Source organism: Pseudopipra pipra, chromosome 13 (genome assembly GCF_036250125.1).
Source record: "Pseudopipra pipra isolate bDixPip1 chromosome 13, bDixPip1.hap1, whole genome shotgun sequence".
Lineage (NCBI taxonomy): Eukaryota > Metazoa > Chordata > Aves > Passeriformes > Pipridae > Pseudopipra > Pseudopipra pipra.
This window is the reverse complement of record NC_087561.1, coordinates 917,423-933,192: the sequence shown is the minus strand read 5'-3', so window position 1 is coordinate 933,192 and position 15,770 is coordinate 917,423.

Here is a 15,770-nt window from a genome sequence, read left to right as displayed (position 1 = left end):
CCCTCAGGGGACCCGGGGCTCTGAAAGGAGACACACACGGCAGCGAGGGATGCCGGGGACTCGGGAACGGCGCTAACGTGGGGCTCCAACCGTGCTTTCCATCGCCAGCTCATTTCCCATGGATATCACGGACGAACAGGAGGCAGAGCAAGTGGATGCAGAGGGGAGCGTCTGCGAGGGGAAAGCCTCTGTCAGCTGCCCTGGGCCGCGCTTCGGGTGCCTGCACAACACGGCCGGGAGCAGGGACTCGGTGACACGTGCCCGCGGTGGCATTTCCCTGCGCCGCCGAGCCGGACCAGCTCCCTGCGGCTGCCGCTGCGCTCGCGAGCCGACGCCTCTCACCAAGATGAATTTCACAGCAGGGACCATTCATCACCCGCTATACCTATATTTATTTGGATTTGGTCTTTAAGCGTTTTTGCTTTTGACGATTTGCTTTGCACTGGGGAGAGATGAGAAGGGGGATGAAGGAGCGGGGCCAGGCGGGGGGACCCACCCGTCACCTGCACAGCCCCACAGGGGGCAGGGGGATCACAGAATCCTGCAATGTCCTGAGCTGGAAGGGACTCGCAGGGATCATTGAGTCCAACTCCTGGCCCTGCACAGGACACCCCAACAATCCCACCCTGGAGGTGAACAGACGTGCTGCTTCCTATGAACCATCCCATCCCACTTCATCTTCCCTCCAAGGGGATGGCTTAGGGCAGCTTTAGTCTTATCCTTAATAGGAGAAATTTAAGACTAAGGATGGCTGCAAACTGGAAAACAAATTCCCCAAAAGTAGGGCAGGCCACAAAGCTGAACCAAGCCAGTCACATTGTCTTTTCTCCAAGAAGTTCACATTTTTTCAGCGAAAAACAAAATTAAAGCAAACAAGTTGTGTTTGTTGGGATTCTGTTATGGCTCTTGTGTGCGCCTGGACGCGCCCGTGTGTGTGTGCATGCGTGGAATGGCTCACTCCGGCTCTTTTCCCAAGGGAAGCCAAAGCGGGGAAAAAAAACCTGGAGTGTTTTTTTTTATCATCGCTGCTCAGAAACTAAACAATTTCAGCTATGCGAGGATCCTCACAGAGCAAGGTAATTGAGATCACAGAGGCTTTTTCTCTGCACAGGCATTTTGATGAGGAGGTTTTGATCCACCAGTTTTAAGGACTTTATTTTTAAATATGTTTTTTCTAGACAGCAAGAGAATTTGCCCTAAACCAGCATTTTTCCCCCAACCCCCCCTGCCCAGACTCTCCCCGATGGCCAGGGATGTTCTAAGCCAATGATTTGGGCTCAGCCTGTGCCACAGCCCCACCTCAGGGATGATGTCACTGACTAAGGTGGCATCATGTGGCCGGTGACCCAACTGCCCAAGAGAGAAAGAGAGTGAGCTTGGCCAGGAAAAGTGTAAGTAACGGATGTCTGTTCATGAGACCCAGGCAGGGAAACCTCTGATCAGCTTCTAATTAACAAATTGTCTAACTCACACCAGGAGCTCATGCCTGAGACACCAGTAACCAGCCCAGCCCCTCAGGGGTGACTGAGGCACTGAGGGACACAAAAAGGCCTGGGAGCCTCCAGACACTGGTGGGACAGTCAAACCCCACCGTGCTGGGGACCTCGTGGGTGCCCACCCCATCCCTGCTCCTGCCTGCGCTCCCTCCATCCGCCCTCCTCCAGCCTGGCTGAAGATTAATCCATGGGGATTCATTCCCCCATCCAGGGCTGGCTCACCTCACCCCTCCCATCTCCTGGGACATCCTGCCAGGCAGGACTGGAACCAGACTCCTCACAGAAGCAGCGGTGCCCCAATCCACCCCCACACTCCACTCCCAACACTTCTGTCCATGTCCTGCTCCCGGGCCCGGAGCCGCAGCCCCGGGATGTGGCAGAGATAAGGCTCTGCTCACGTTACCCCCACTGCCTCCCTGCCACCTGATAGCATTAATTATGACTTATTCTGACATAAAAGAAACCCTTCAGAACGTTCTCCCCTGCTCTGCCTCTATCCCTGTGCCCACTACGGGGACCCCCCACCCCTCCCACCTCCCCTTCCCCAAGCCCACGGGACATCCCAGTTTTCAGCAATATGAGATACAGGAGGTTCTTTGAAAACTCTGCACGCTGGCAGCCTTCCCACCTCAGTTTCAAATCTCACTGGATAATATTCTCCATATTCCTTTATGGAAACCAGAAATTCTGGCTTTTCTGAGTGCTCGGCGTGGCCCCACTCACCACTGAGCAGCGGCGGTGGCTGCAGGGGCTGGGTGCCAGCGGGCACAGCCCCTGCCACCGAGCAGGGACACAGCACAGAACGGGGTAAAACCCCTCTGACAAATACTCTGCCTGCCCCAAAGTGCAGTTGCAGGTCAACCACGACACGCACACAGCAAAAATGGTCTTGTACCCCCAAAAAGGGGAAAAAAACCAGATAAAATCAGCGAAGTTGAAGAATTTTGTTATGACGATTTTGGAGGAAAGCTTCCTGAAGTTTCGTGTTTTGCTCTGAAATGATGCTTTCAGGCAAAATTTGCCTGTGTTTAACTCAAATCCACTTAAGAAGCTTAAAAAGGAAAAGCTTGGAGAGCACACGGAATGTTTGCTTGACAATTGAACCAAACGTTTTGGTTGACTTGAGGCAGGTTTTGGATGGGGGATTTTTCAGTTTGTTTTTCATTTTGCTGAGCTCGAGTTTGGGTTTTGTCAATGTCTCCCAAGTTTCCTATTACCCCTGTGCAAAGATGGGCTGCTGAGGGCTGGTAGAACCACACACCTCGGTGTGGGGATGGTTATTAAACCCATACACTCCCCAGATTGGCCACGGGCCTGCAAAAAATCAGGTGTGCTCTCCAGCTCTCAGGAATTTCCAGCCTGGGTTATAAGGGATTATCCAGAACAGGCACAGTGCTGGGAAAGGCTCCACTGGGACAGAGGGAAACACTCCAGGGTCTCCAGTTCTGGGGTCCCTGTGGAGATGACTCCTTGGAAAACCTCAGTTGCAAATGTGGGGAAAACTGGTTTTCTCCCAGGACATCAGTGAGGGAAAAACACAAACCTGATCTAAGCTGGTGCTGCTGGTTGGACCCTTGAACATCTCTCTGAAGATACAGGAGGGTGGCACATCCTGGGGGGTGGGAAGGGGACACACACACAGGAACAGTGGGCAGAGATGGGCAGGGATGGGCAGGGGCAGGTAATGGAACCATCCCCAGGCAAAAAAAATCTTTGCTCTGAGCACTGTGGGATGGGAATGGAGCAGAGCATGGGGGCAACAAGAGGTAAAAATTCATGCTTTCAAGCCTTGAAATAGGAATGCAGCCTCAGGGTTGGCTCTAGCAGAGCTGGATGAGGACTGTCCCACCCCAAGGCCAGGGACTGGCTGGAGGCAAAGGAATTGCACAGCACAGAAGAGGACAATAATGAGCCCTAAAAGAGGCCTCTTCGCCTTAAAACAACATTAAACCCCCTTGAACCATCATGGCTTGAGTCTGGCTCATGCAGCCAAAGTGGCAGCAGGGAGTGGAAGGACCCTGCCCAAGGGCAGAAGGTGCAGAGCAGCCCCTGGAAGGGGGGCCCAGGACACTCATCCAACAGGTGCGTGCGAAGGGAATGTCAGCTCAGCTAAAGGGAAACGTTCCCTCCCAGCCCTCTGAAGAGGAACTGCCAGGCTCCCTGCTGCTCTTAATCTATATCACATTGAGGAGCTAAATATATCCCCAGCCCAGTACAGCAGGGCCTTGCTGCTCTGCCCCCAGCCCTGGGACACACAGCCCAGCCCTGCACGGCCCCGCAGGGTCCAGAGCGGAACCATCAGTCCCACAGGCTCCTCTCACCCAGACTGCACCCCCTGGCAGGGCTGACTCCTGCACCCCCTGGCAGGACCGACTCCTGCACCCCCTGGCAGGGCTGACTGGAGTGGGGATGCGGCAGAGGATGAGCACCAGTGATTGAAACAGAGCTGCAGTTGTCAGAGGGAATGAGCCGTGGGCTTCCTGCTGCCCTGACCTTGCCCTGTGCCGGTCTGGGAACAAATTGCATTTGTTAATTTGCAAAACAATTCTCTCAGTCATTAGGGTGACTCAGGTCCTAATCCTGAGGGGGTTTTCAGAGAATCATAGGATGGTTTGGGTTGGAAGGGACCCTAAAGCTCATCTCATTCCAGCCCCCTGCCACAAGCAGGGACACCTTGCAGTAGACCAGGATGCTCCAAGCCCTGTCCAACCTGGCCTTGGACACTTCAAAGAATTGGGAGCCCACAACCTCTCTGGGTTCCCTCTCTCTTTTTCCTTGTGGAACTCAAATCCCCATCCCATGTGCTGGCTCTTTCCTGGCTCCATCATGTGGGATCAGGGCTGTTTGGGGAATGGTGCTGGGCCTTCAGAGTCAGTGATGTGACAGCATTCCTATGCTCATGCATGGGAATCCATGGGATGCCCATCAGCCACAAGTGAGTTTGCCATGGAGGGTGTGATGCAGGCACAAGCAGCTACCTTGAGCCCACACATAACCGACTCTACCCAGCAAATCTGGGCAAGAAATGTTCTCCATGGAACCTGGGTGTAGGTTGGTGGCCCACCTTCGGTGTGTAGTGGCTCACTCAGCCTTTCCTTTGGAGAAGACCCCTCCCAGCCCTGCTCCCACATGCTGGGAAACAGGAGCTGGGGAAGGGGGTAGCCAAGGTGCTGCCTTCTGCTCGGCCACCCGTAGCAAGCCAGTCCCATCTCCCACTCCCTGTGCCTGCATTAGCATTCCCCAAATCCTTTTAACGTAGTGATCTGATAAGGGATCTGCCTGTATTGGATTTTTTTCCCTGTGACACATAACCCAGCTGGCTGGGTGGCAGTTCGGGGAGGAATCAAACGTTCAGGAACAAATGAGTAAATCAAGTTACCATTTTACATCTCTTTAAGTTGTTCCCCTCTAAGAGCTCCCCAGATTTTATCTCAGGTAGCTTAATTCGAACAGGAGAGCTGGGGCTCCTCAGAGCACATTGGCTTTTCCAAGGGAAGGGCAGCCCCCAGCAGGTAGGAGGAAGCTTTGCTCAGGAAAGCCTGTACAACAGAGGGGGAAAGGCAAGGGATCTTTTATCCTGTCTTGTGGGAAGTCCAGTGAACAGCCAGGAGTCCCCAAGTCCCTGTGACAGGGAAGGAGACAGCCTGGGAGCAGCCCCAGCCTGTGGGGCAAAGTGAGAAGAGGCTGCTGCCTTTTGGAGGGAGCTTCACCCCTCACCTGCCTGGCACACTCACCTTCACCAGCTCATTCCATGCATCCCACAGCACCCTCCCTGCAGCCAGGAATTGCTGGAGGCTTTAGTCTCCAGGGTTCAGAGAGGCCACAGGGAGACATCTCCAGGTTTCACTTTACCCGCTCCATCCTCCGACTCTGTTGTTCCCTGGGACCAGCCCTCTCCCCCCCCCCAGAGCTGCAGCACCTGGGGACTGAGCCTTGGGAATACAAGGTGCTCATCCTGGCGAGAGCTGAGCAATCGCTGCCACTGCCTGAGCCCCGTGGGCACGGGGCCACTCGGGTGCCCTGTCCTGGGCTGCTCGTCCCGCTGAGACCGCGGCTGAGCCCACATCAGTTCCCTGGGCTGGGAATGCCGTGCACCTTCCCTCCATCCCAGACCAGGATGTCTGCTTGGACATTGGTCCAAGTGTGCAGAAACACATCTCCCTCCCGTGGGCAGAGATGCCTGTTCCAGACATCTCCATACTTGGAGAACTGGGCAGCTGCTGCTGAGCTTTGCTGTTTTCTTCTCCTGAAGTGTTTCTGTGCAGAAACTCACCCAGATTTCCCTAACCTGAGAGATAATAACCTGAGGAATTTCCAGTCAAGCTTCATTGGCCATGGCATTTCACTGCTCTTTCACAAATCCCTGATGTCTTCCTACCCAAAACACAGCAGAAACAGAAAACAAATCAATCCACATAACAACAGCATGATCAGCTTTTGTCTGGCCCGGGAGAGGGGAGAGAGCAAGGGAGGAGAGGAGAGATGGAGTGATAGGAAGAGAAGGGAGAGAAAGTCCAGGGCTGAGGAGTGGCAGCATTTATGGACTTGTTGGAAACCATCAATCACTGTTAGTGCAAGAGGCTGTTTTGAGCTGGTGAGTATTAAATTCCAGCAGAATTTGATGAATAACAGGAGGAAAAACACTCCCATTGTAGAATAATAAAAACAAGAGTCCCCTCTTTCCCCTGTGCCAAACACCCCCAACCTGAGAGAAAGTCCTGGGAAAGGGGACGTGGAAGAGCCTCATTGGGAGTTCCAAGAGGGCTGCAGGGCTGAAAATGCTCCTGACTGGAACCTGAAGCACCTCTCACAACTCAAACCTCCCTCTGGGGTGGGAGGGATGGGGAGTGGCTCATTTTGCCTTAATGATCACCCAGCCTCTGCTAATTATTAGCAACTGGAGTGAGTGTGCTCAGATAAGATCGGGCTCCCAGCTCCCCCCAGCCCTCCTCCCTTTGGGGCTCAGAGCAGATCCTGCTGCCCGGGGGCTTCCTGATGCTGAACCTGCCATTCCACTGTCTGGGAGATGGTCAGGGCTGCCCTCCTGTCTCTGCTTTGAGGATCCAGACCCTAAAAGCTTGAGCCCTGGTGATGGAGATTGGCATTTGTTGCTTCCCCACGTCGTTCTCCAAAGCAGTCAGCAACAGCATCTCTCCTTAATTAGACAGGCTGGTAATGAGAGCCGAGGGCCCCAGAGGCTTGTCTGACATCACCAGGTATTGCTGTCAAACAGACACAGAAAAATGCACTGGGATTCAGCCAGAACATCCCTGGAATTAAGGAATTTGTCCTAAAAATGCATGGGCTCATGCTTTGTCTGTGGTGTCTCTCGGTGATGGGGAGGAAGGAAGGGAGCACCTGAACCCAGGCTGATGCACAAAACATCAAACAATGGCACAGGGGGACTTGGGCTTGTGATGAGGAATTCATTTGGCATCAGCATAAATGTGAAAGGGAAAGGCTGGTACAGCTCAGGTGACCTTTTCTGGAGCTGTGTGGGCTGTCGGGATGACGAATGGGACACCTGAGCACTGGCACAAAGGGGCAGCACTCGAAGGTCACCTCGGTTTGCTAAAGGGGGTGGCTGCACTTTGAGGCCAGAGCCTGAGCCTGCAGGGAGGTGGGACTGAGGCCTCCCCCCATTTGGCCCCATTTATCCCCTCCCTTCTCCCACGGACAGGTAGAGCAGCTGTGCACTGTTCCACCTGAGTGGACAACCCCAACACGTCCCTGGTCATGACAACACGAGCATGACAGGAACATGTCATGACAACATGAACGTGCCCATGGTCATTCCCAATTGTTGCTGAGCACCAGGCCCTGATCCAGCCCCCTCCTGCCTCCAGAGGTGCAGATGCTCCTGCAGGAGTGGGATGGCCAACACAAAGGGTCTCCTCGAAGGTGTGATTCCACTGAGGCACAGCCAGACGGAGAGCGGGTGCAGCATTCCTGCCCTGGCACAGCACCCACCGAGAGGCTGGGCTGACGGGGGCACAGTGAGGGGCTGGGAGCAGAGTGCCCCCGGGGCCCTGGCCCTGCGTCCCCCCAGGACCTGTCCCTGCCATGTGGCAGCCGACCCGAGGGCCGCTCCGGTGGGAGAATGACTCACAGGGACTGCGCTGCGGGTGTGTTTCCTATTAGGGCCGTTAAAGTCTCCACAATTAGGAATGTAGCTCAACCAGAGTGTGAATCCTTAATAGGAAACATCCCCCAGATGCACATGAGGGCCCCGAGGAAGATGCCAGCCCTGGAAAGGGCCCGGGGCTGGTGTGCGAGAGCCGCCGGGATGGCTCCCACATGAGGCGGCATCAAAGGGGAGGCTGCAGTCCCGGGGTCTCCGTGGCCACTTCTGCCAACTTTGATCAGGGTTTGTCTTCTGACTCCGAAGCATTTTTTTCACACTTGTTTCCCAAGTGTGAAGAGCCCAAAGCCATGTTGGAAACTCTGAGACAATTTCAGATTCCTTTGCAACAAAGCCAAGGCCAGGACAATGGGACTTTGATGTTATTGACATATTGGTTCAGAGTTTCCTTGTTTCCATTTCCCAGCACTAGGACAGAGCAGAGGGCTGCTGCTTTGCTCTGTGTAATTAGTTAATGTTTGTACAGTGCTCGGAGAATATAAAGTGCTCAGTAAGTGGAAAGCGTTATCCTTATTACTATGCCTTCCCATATCCACTGGCTGCGTTTGTGGAGCTGCAAAAGCTTTGAAAGAAAAATAAAATAAGGTCAAGTTTATTTTATTTAAATGTAAAATAAAATTTTAGTGCTGAGCAGAGGTAATGGACTGGCAGAGCCGGGGAGGGAAGGGCCCTGCACATCTCCAGTGCGGGGATGGCACACACTGTGCCAGTCTGAGTCTCCTTGATGTGGTCCCACACTGCCCCATCACTGTGCCTGCCAAGTTTGGCCTGAAAAACCCCTTCCAGAAGCAGCAGAGCCCAGTTCAGCAATCCCCAATCTCCCTGCTGGAAGTGCTCCCAGTGAAGCTCAGTGGTGCCAGTCATCCAGGGCACCCCTTTATCCTCTGGACATGTGGCAGCTACGGATGGGGCAGCTCCGAGCAGGGGCCACCATGGCACTGCCAGGCAGAGCTGGGCTGGGAAACTGGGGTCCAACACTTGCACATCCCCCAGGCAGGTCCGTGGGTGCTCCCAGCACTGCCAGCCCACGGCACAGCACCCAGGAGAGCAGGGAAGCATCCCACATCCCACCCTGGCTGCTGTTGATCTGTCCCCCATAGTGGGCTGATGAGGTGCTGTGAGAAGGCCTCGAGGATGTTCTGAGCAGCTGAGGGTGGAAAACCTCCTGTATTGCCAGTGCTGCCCCACAGCCCGGAGCAATGCTGGGATGCTCCCACTGAGAACTGCTCCACTTGGGCCCCAGGGTTGGGGCTGTCTGAGTCTTCTCAGGGCTGTTGTTCCCTTTTTCCTTCCCTTGAGTGATTTACCCTCATTGTGATTCCTCTCCTTGCTGGTGATAAAACATTTGACGAGTGGCACTGATGGCCCAGACTCAGCAGCCCACCCCAACCCTCCCACCCCAGCCTCTCCCCCACCAAATATGTTTGTATTTTTAACATTTTTAGGCAACAATCTTAAACCAAAGCAGATGTGACAATGAATATTTATCTGCAGCATCTCAGTATGGGATTTTCTCTTAAACTCGATAAAATAAACTGCTCAGGATACAGAACAACGTTTCTCCTAATATACAATACACAAGGGGCAGGAGGGGAATTAGCAGATGAACTCGGCATTAAAGCCATTTAAAATCAAAAGAGCAGCAGCATTTACATGCGAGGAGAACAGTTGGTGCTTTCAGTGAGATCCTGGCGTGTTCTCCCTCTAATTCCTCGAGGCATGTGAATGCCAGGCAGAAAGGTTACTGTGACTGCAGGGGCAGGTGAGCAGGGGGCTCTTCCCGCAGGTGGGGAGGGGGCCAGAGCAGCCCCTGTTCCTGAGGGGAGCAGGGCACAACTCTCCACGGGGTGAGAGGAGGAGTGGGGTGAGGAGGGGAAGGGGAAGGCAGGCACTGCTCGAGTGACAAGGAGGTCACCACATCCGAGTCCCAGCCTCGCATCTGGGAGGATCCGCTCAGGACTTCATGGTCCTGCTCCTCCCAGAGAGCACCAGGTCCCAGCCTGCCCTGCCAGTCCTCTCCCAGCCCCCTGCCCTGAGCACACGGGACATTCGCCCCTTGTGCTTCATCCCAGAGCTTGGCCAGGCCCGGGCTCCCCACGTGCCTTCCCAGGGTGTGGAGGAGGAAGGTTTTGATTTCCCGAGTGATGTTACCAGCCATGAGCTGCCCAACATCCCAAGACAGGCGTGTTTCCTTCCCCAAACTATTCAGAAGTGGCCCAATGCAATGCTGGAGCCCCAGAACGTTGCTGAGCAGGGCAGTGCCATGTGGGTGCCACGTCAGGGACACCCACGCCCAGCGCTCGGGCCCAGCAGCGTGCACCGGGCAGGGAGAGGCAGCGGGTTCCTGTTTAGGTTTTCGGTTACTGTGTTTGTAAAATATTTGTTTTTCTTGGTGTTTCTGTCCTTGCCCTTTTTAGAATCCAAATATTTGGAGGATGGGGGAGCTGTGGCCGCTCCAGCACCGGGCTCAGTGTGTGCAAGGCATGTTGATGGGCCCCCGGCACCCCCTTCCAGCCAGCCCTTCACTCTTTGCCTAAAGATCAGACAGTATTGAAATGCAGTCTCCAGGGGTGGAGAGGGTGGTATGAAGCATTGAAAGAGCTGGGAGAATGAAAAAAAAAAGAAAAAGAAAAAAGAAAAGGGAAAAAAAAGCAAAGCAGTGGCGTATAAATGAATAAATAATAGTAATAAAAAAGATCATTGGGAAGCAAAGACATTCTTTATGGTGCATTAATGTGTTTTCTCAGCTGCTCTCTTGACTCTCCACCAGCTCTTGCAGTTCCTGTCCTCAGGACACTCTGCTGTGAGTGGTGGGTGCAGGAAGGTTTGTTCTGGCTGCTCTGCCCCCCATCCCACTGCCCTGGGAGCTCCTGGCACCCACTGCCTTGTGGAGGAGCACAGAGCCCCCATCTCTCCCTTTCCCCATGGCCTTCATGCCCATCACTGTCTCATGGGACTCTGGGACAACCTGCCTTTTGCTCCAGAACAGTCCCTTAGGTGGGAAATACCACAGGAACACGGTCTTTGGTCCCCTTGGTGTCCCCCCCAGTGCTGCCTCCCCCCACTCTCCCCAGGTTCCCTGAGCCGCTGTTTTCTTCCTCCCCCTGTCTCCAGCAGGTTGCTGGGGAAGGGATCCAGCGCAGACACACGTGGTGGGACATCAGTGGGACATCAGTGGGACATCAGTGGGCCGAGGCACAGCTCTTATCTGCCGGCTGGCAGCTCTGTCCCCACGCTGTGTGAGTGACGTGCCGCGCTCCCCCCGCTGCCAGCGCTGAGCACGGGGCGCTGCTGCTGCTATAGAAACACCCAAGTTCTTACAGTCACCTCCTTTTTTGTTTCTCTCTTTTCTCCTTCCCTTTAGACCTTCAAAGACGCTTCTGAATTCCCTCACGACTCACAGGAAGATCCAAAGGACTTCACCACAGTCGTGAACCTGCCAAGGCACAGTGTCCTGGCTGGTACAAAGGGTGGTGATCCATCCCCACCTTACAGAGGGGGAACTCCTGAGTCACAACCTGCTTTCCAGGGGCTGAGCCTTCTTCTGCTCGTGAGGGGGCTCCAGGATTCACCCCCGTGTTGGCACTGCTCTGTGAGCTCCGTGAGCTTATCAGCTGCTCCAGCAAAGTCCAGCAAAGAGCTCCAGTGGGTTTATTTTGCCGGCTGCTCGTCACCATCTGCTTATTTTCTTGAGCTTTCCCCCTGCAAACCCACTCAGACACCTGCAACTGTGCTGAGGAGTTGACTTTAAAGCTGAGCTAACTCTGCAAACCCCCTCCCTGCGTGACCGTGGGGGGAGTGGGTGCTTCTCTGCAGAGTCACACAGCAGGAGGGCAGGATCCTTCTCATTCCTCATTTGCAAAGCAGAGACACCCACATGGAAAACCAGTGTGTCCTGGAGTCATGCAATCTCAGATTGGTTTGGATGGGAAGGGACCTTAAAGCTCATCTCATTCCAACCCCCTGCCATGGGCAGGGACACCTTCCACTAGCCCAGGTTGCTCCAAGCCCCATCCAACCTGGCCTTGGACACTTCCAGGGATGGGGCAGCCACAGCTTCTCTGGGCAGCCTAAGCCTGGGGTCTGGGCTCCTCTGGTATCACTGTGACAGATCCAGCACATCCCCTCCAGGCTCCCTGTCCTTGCTGGGCTCAGCTGACAGTGGCGTGTGTCACTTTGTCCAGTCCCTGGGTGCATTCTGCAAATTAAATCAGCTCAGTGTAAGATCCAAGGAGAAGTTTATTAACAGGATTTGGGCTGAAATTCAACTATTTCTCAAAAAAAAAAAAAAATTACTTCAAACTAATAGGTTCTAAACAAACCTGACTGGAGAGTCATTTAATCCCCTGTCAGCTTCCCTTCCCACTGTTCCTGGCTCTGAGTGCCAGCGAGGTGAGTTCTGTCCCTGGGATCAGGATCCCGCTCTCCTGCACCTGCTTGGAAGGTGCAAACAAATCCTAAAGTGCAGATGCCAGAGCTGCTTATCCAGAAATATCCTTCTGGAGCCCAGCTTTGGCTCGAGCCTTGGTGGAAGGGCATGACAGGTCGTTTCCCAGTACCCCCACTTTGATTTCCACTGTCTCTGCTGTGATTCCCACTTCCCACCGGAGCAGTGCAGCACTTCTGCATTCCGGAGGCATTTCAGAGGTCCCAGGGTGGCTGGTTTGGGTGAGAGGCAGGAATGGTGATGGCCATCAAAGCAGAACAGACTTTCCAGCTCTGAGACCTGTAAAAGCCAGGCTGGCACAGCCATCCGTGTTTCTCCTGCCCCACAGCTCATGAGTGACCATCCAGCTGCTCCTCCCTTCCTTCCTTCCTTCCTTTTGTCCTGTCCCCTCTCCCTTTCCCTCTCCCTCTCCCCTTCCCTTTCCCTTTCCCTTTCCCTTTCCCTTTCCCTTTCCCTTTCCCTTTCCCTTTCCCTTTCCCTTTCCCTTTCCCTTTCCCATTCCCATTCCCTTTCCCATTCCCTCTCCATTCCCGCTTCCATCCCAGCTCTCCTTAGCCGCGCTCTCCCCCTGGCGGCAGTTCCCGGCACTGTCCGTACCTGGTGCCCCCGCCCCTCCCGGCCCCGCCCGGCGCCCCCCGCCCCTTCCCGGACCCCCCGGACCCTCGGGATGCTCCACCAGCGATTCCATCTCACGAACCCGCAGCGACCGCGGGCTTGTGGAGGAGAAGGATCCCGGAGCGTCCCCCGGCTCGGGGAGGCACGACCCTCCCCCGGCCACCCCGAGGCCAGGAGGTGACATCCCGCACGCGCTGCCGGGGAACCGCTGCCTGCTGGAATCTTTGCTCCTTCCTAGCTCAGGGATCTCTCACCAGTGACTTCCAGTCATGGAAATGCACCTTCCAACATCCCCCCGTTCAGTCCGACCCCCACACGCCCGGCCCTGGGGCTGGTGGTCCCCGAGGAGCATCCTCACTGGGGACTGAGGGAAGAGAGGAGAAGGAGGGAAGGGGAGAGGAAGAGAGATGGAAACAGAAAGAATTAAACCCCCTGCTTTAAATGATGGAAAATATCCCAGCAGTGTTCCCTTTCAAGCCTTATTTTGCTATTCAGGAGCTTGAAAGGTACCGAGCTCCCCAGCCCTCGCAAAGCAAGCAGAGATTTCACGTTATAAAATATGAATACCCTGGGTTTATGAATAAACCTGGGTTTTGCTGCTCAGTCCAAGCTATCACAACCTCCTTGGTTCTCTCTGGGGTGATTTGGTACAAAGAACCCACAACACACAACATTACAAACCTGAACTTTCCAGATGAGGTGAGTCCCCGGGTGAGGGGTCGGCAGGGGGAGGCAATGGGAACCACTGGGGAGCAGCTGGAGGCACCGATTCCCATCCCTTCCCGGGGCTGTGAGGAGGCAGAGGCATGGCTGGGTGATGCCAAGGCTGGGAGATGTCCTCAGGTCCAGGGCTGGGAGCAGTCCCCAGTCCTCAGGCACGTGGCTGGGAGGGAGATGCTCAGGGTGCTCGATGGCTGATGCTGCAGGTGCCGGAGCATCATCCCCCGGGAGAACAAGTGAGAGACCCAAAACATGCCTGGGAGTCCTCCGAGGTCCCACAGCCCTGACAGGGAAGTGCAATGAGCTCAGAAGAAGGGAGGTTGTGCTCTCCTTCCCCAGTGGGGATAAAGGCAGCAGGGATGTTGTGACAGGGAGGATCCCATCTGCTCCCACTCGGGCTCGGGCATGGGCCCTGCCAGGGGCCCTGGGGCTGCTGCTCCACAGCTCGTGTTTTCCTACCTGGAGAGGAGGAGGGGGCTGGCAAGGGCATCCCCCAGCCCCTGCCCACCTCTGGCCACAAAGCCAGGGTGCAGACCCCCCTGGCCCCCTCCCTGGCCCTGCTGCTGCTGAGGGGAGAAATGACCTGCACAAGGAGGATGAAGACATTAAAAGTGCTTTGGGGGGAAAGGAAGGACAAAGAGAAACTGGGAAGAGGCCGTTCCCAGTCCCCTGATGCACTTCAAGAGAAAACAGTCTCGTCTTTTTATTTTTTCTTTCTCAGACACTGTTTTCCATTTCAAATCAGCCTTGACTCTTTGGTTATCTTTTTTTAATAAACCAGGTTTGGTCTTTTAAAATCCATTTATCTGTGTGGCACAGCCAGGCTCAAAGATAAACAACACCTGGGGAGGAGGAAGCCCCCCAGTGCCTCGGTGCCCCCCAGTCTGCACTGGGACAGAGGCCAGGGAGGCCCAGGAGGACATCCAGGCCCTGTGCCACCCCTTGCCCTGCTGGCAGGGACATGTGAGCCCCAGGGGACACGTGGCTCAGGGCTCCTCCACAGCCATCCCTCTCCTGCCGAAGGTTTTGGGATGGAGCGAAGCCCCTGGTCACGGCTGGGTACCACTCCTGGCGAAGGGTGCAGGGAATCAGCTGCACATTTGGAGTGTCTTCACCCTCCCTCACTTCACTCCTCCTCGCTCCCGCCTGGCAGAGCTGCTGGAGCACACCCACTCTCTGGGGCACTGACAGGGGATTTCCAGCTCCTCCCACCTGACCCAGTGCAGAATCCCCTCAGCAATGTTGGCAGAGCTTCCCAAAATCCCGTCCCTGGAGCCCTTCCCTGCTGGAGCCTGGCTCAGCCTCTGCCCGTGCCCCATCCCATCCCTGCTCCAAGCCTGCGCCCCTCATTCCCTGAGAGGCTGGAGAGGGGGGAAGGCAGATGGAGATCTGGAGGAGAAGGTGGCTTGAAGGAGGAAAGTAGCAACCAGAAACATGGATGAAGGGATGAAATGCTAGAGAAAAGTTGGCCTGAGGGAAATAACAGAGCTAAAAATAGCCCGCCAAAGGCTGCGATGGGAGAGAGAGGAAAAGTGCTGATCCGGAGGAGAAACGGGGTTGCCCTGCAGCCTGTCCCTCCCTCCTGCCCCTGCTGAGCCCCCAGCCTTGGTGGGGTGCCCAGAGCTGGGGGGACACGGGGGTAGACCTCCAATAGGTCCCACAGCCAGGCCATGTGCCACAGGCCGGTGCTGTCCCAGGAACAGGGACAGCCCGCGGTTCCCACCCAGCCGTGCCCGCCCAGCCCTGCGGCTCTGTCGCCTTGATTACAGTTCTGGTTCCTCCCCCAGCCGAGCACAGGAAGCTGCTTTGCCATCCATTTACCCAGGGACTTCACTGGTATTTAATAAACTCGATTAAGCAAGTGCCTTAATTTGCTTTGGTAATGAAAACATAATTGTTTCTGCAGCTCCAGTGCGGGGACTCTCCACTGCGAGTGGCGGGTGCAGGGAGATGGGATAATAAAGCAGAGGAGCCCAGACCTGGGGAAGGTGTCTGTTGTCCCCCGAGGAAATAAGCAGGTTATCACCTCGGAGGGCAGGGCTGGGGCAGGGAAGGGCAGGGAGCAGAAGCTGCTGCCATGGAGAGCTGGATCGTGCCCCCTCATCCCGGGCACTTGTGATGTCTCACACTCAGTCCTTCCCCACAAAACCCACAGAGCACAGGGGACTGTTCACATTCACTCCCCTCTGCAGCTCCACCTGCCCCCCGTGCAGGATGCACGTATTCCATGCTGTGTGATCCCATGGAGGGGTGCAGCTCTGATAAGGCAGCAGCTTCCCAGGCACTAGTTCACACCAGTGCACTCAGGAGTTCCAGGCTATGGATAATCTGGAATTCTGTCCATGGATGT